The following is a 3,312-nucleotide window of genomic DNA, read 5'->3' as shown; positions in this document are numbered from 1 at the left end:
GCTGCTGCTACTGTAGACCGTCAGGCATTTCTGACTCACAGTGACCCTGTGTAGGGCTTCCAACGCTGGGAGTCTTTGCAGGAGCAGAATCCTTCATCTTTCTCCTGGACAGTGGCTGGTGAAAATCCAATGGCAGACCTTACATTGCCAAGGTTCCTTGTATACTTCAAAAGCATGAATGGTATATGTTGTGAATTGTGACTGAACAAAATTGATTTAAAATATTTTAAAAAAAGAAAAGAAACAGAGGAAGATACCTCCCCAACCACAATGAAATGGATTACAACAATGAAACAACCACAATGAAAGTGGCTGCAACAATGGGCTAAAATACTATGGTGAAAATGGCACAAGACCATGCTGTACAGACGGTCACTATAAGTTGGGGCCAACTCAATGTAACCTAGTAAAAGCAGCTGTTGACTATTCCAGGAGCTCTATGCATTCTTTTTACTTATATTCAATACAAATAACCCAGACTCCCTTTCCTCCAACAACAGCAAAAAGTGCTCTTCTTTAAATGCATTCAGATACTTCTGTTCTTTTTTCTTTACATTCTCCCATGGATGCTTACAAACTCTTCTGACTGACATTACTTGTGATATCTAATTTAAGCACAGTACACTATTGGTTGTATTTCTATTTAGATTTCCCCTTTCCTATCCAGCTCACCAGCTGCTCCTTGGAAACCCTATACAGGGTCGCTATGGGTCAGAATTGACTCAACGGCACTTAACAACAACAAATGCAGACTAAGTGTTCCATTTCTATTTGTGTACCCAGCACTTAGCAGACATTTCAAAATATCTGTAGGTAGTAATGTAAAACTTAAGTACAATTAAGAACAAAAAGGTAATTTATAAAGAATACTTATAATATTTGCCAAAATAGATCTATTTTTTTAAATCTATAATCTGCAGAACACTGCCTCTCAATTAACTTTGAACAACATTTTTAAATGCAAATTGCAAATCCAAATAGATGGGTAATGATTTCAACAGGTAATTTTCTAAACATATGGCTTCTGAAGAAGCCCAGTGGCTCCATAGGATAAGAACTGAACTGAGAACCACAAAGTCAGAAGTTCAAGCCTACCAACCACTCCTCAGGAAAAAGATGAGGCTTTCTGCTTCAGCTAAGATTTCAGCCTCAGAAACATTACACAGGGTAACTGTGAGTTGGAACCAACTCAACTGCACTTAACAATAACGACAACATGGCTCCCCAGAACCTCTTTAGAGTTTACAATGAGGAAAAGACATTGGGTGGGTTTGTCCAACCTGTGGAACTTTGTCTTACCCCACCCACAGCAGAGTAACACATTCTACATATTGAATTAACAGACAGAAGGAGGAGTAATTATCTAGCTGTTATTATCTGTTAAAACATTATATTAAATCACAAGATTTTATTTAAAAAAAAAAATAAATTTAAGTTTGTGCCTATATGTGTATGTGTGTGTGACTCTTTAAGCAATCCTTGAATAGAGATATATTCTTTTTTTTTTAATCTCAAAATTCCTATGGTGTTCTAAAATGTCTTAAAATTAATTTAGTAGTATAGATTGTCATTGTTTTATATTTATAATCATCTATTGTTTTCTTTAAAAGGTTAGTCAATATAGAAACCTATGTTATTTTATATACTAGCATTGTACATTTAAATTTAAGTAGATTTGACAAAAACAGTAAAGATAACTATCAAAAATATTGAAAAGATAATATAAAAAACAGAAAAAAAAATGATTCTTACACAAATTTTTCTTCCGGATCAAATTCATTTATATAGACAAATCTCATTTAAATGTAAGTATTCATACTGATATTACTTATTAAAAAACTAAAATCAATTTATATATGTAGGAAAAAACAACTCCTTTTTAATGTGAGTCCTGGTGTGGTGCTGTAGTATATACTGGCAAGGTCAGTTTGGACTGCAAAGTAGGTGGTTCAAGTCCACCAGTCACTCCTGAAAACCCTATACAGGGTTGCTGTGAGTTGGAACAAACTCAATGGCACTTAACAGCAACGGCAGCAAAGTGAAATCGAAATTTCCATATATTTTACTAAAGAAGACCTTTTGAAAATTAAAAGTGTAGAAAGTACAGATACATAACAATTATCCGTAAAGACATAAAATTTCAATCTAAATAGATCACATACATTTATAATTGTGCTTAAATTGTTACATTTAAAACATTATTTTTCACTTTGAACTCCTATAATCTTATGTTCAGAGTCCTGGTGTGGAGCTGTGAGTTAATGCACTGGACTGCAAAGTCAGTCTGAACTGCAAGGTCAGTAGTGAGCTCACCAGCTGCTCACAGGGTCGGGTCGCTAAGGGTTGGAACCAAATCAACGGCACTTAACAACAACAACAACCTTATGTTCTTCCTTGCCCTAGTTATTTAAAATTTCTTCCTGATAGGGAGAATTCCTTTCTAGAAATAGCCTTACTTCCAAAATTTCCTAACCTGCTCTCAAAATCATTCTTTAGAAAACAACTATGAAATGAGAAATACAAATTTCTAGAAATCTCTTTTTTTTTTTTTTAGCAGCAAACAAAACTTCACTTTTTTTCTACTTCACATCAACCTACATATCTAAAGATTAAAAAAAAAAATTAGTTTGTGAACTAAATAGGAATATTCATAAAGGTGAAAAATTCAACCAGGCACCCCCATTGTACTTCACAGAATTTAGATGTGCCTCTATGTTTCAGATCTTTGAGTCATTGCTAAGTGTGGGAAGAGTGTTAAAAATAAGTTCTGTGGCTAGAATAATATTTTTATAGGTTCAGTTCTTTCAGTCTTATTCTTTTTTTCCTCTGAGAGAATTATAGCCTCTCACGTGTACAGATTTTTTCTTATTTCCTTAAGTATGTCAGATAAAAGTTTTAAAGAAAAACCAATGACAGTTCATCACCAATAAGGGAAAGTGAGGGAAAAACAGCAATGAAGCTGTGAGCTAAGCCCTACAATGTTCAATAGACTCCTGTTGAACACTGAACCAGGTGGAGACCTGGTTGGCCAGCAGTGTGGCAAGACCTGGGGACTCTTGGGCTCAGAGTCAGTGACATAGCCACAGAGGACTAGAGTGGAGAGTGAAACGTCCAGCTGATAAGAAGAAAGGGCATATGCACAAGAACACCCACTTGCAGATAATACCCACTTGACCTGGCTTCAATTCAGAACTCAACTAGAAGAAGAAAGAAGAGGAATCTGATACAATTGGATGAACCTGGCCTACACCTATGGATACAGTAGCTCAAAAAGGGAACAAATCTTTACAGCAAGGATCATTCCCACCTCCT

The 3,312-nt window shown here is 35.4% G+C and overlaps 1 protein-coding gene across 1 annotated transcript in view; it reads right to left on the bottom strand.

Annotated features, from left to right (window-relative positions):
• CHSY3 (chondroitin sulfate synthase 3) overlaps nucleotides 1-3,312 on the bottom strand; it is a 456,133-nt gene that overhangs the window by 409,199 nt on the left and 43,622 nt on the right. The window lies entirely within an intron of this gene.

The sequence above is a fragment of the Chrysochloris asiatica genome, unplaced genomic scaffold (assembly GCF_000296735.1).
Source record: "Chrysochloris asiatica unplaced genomic scaffold, ChrAsi1.0 scaffold00147, whole genome shotgun sequence".
In the NCBI taxonomy this organism is placed as follows: Eukaryota; Metazoa; Chordata; class Mammalia; order Afrosoricida; family Chrysochloridae; genus Chrysochloris; species Chrysochloris asiatica.
Note: the sequence above shows the minus strand (reverse complement) of the source record. Positions and strands in the feature narration are given on the sequence as shown.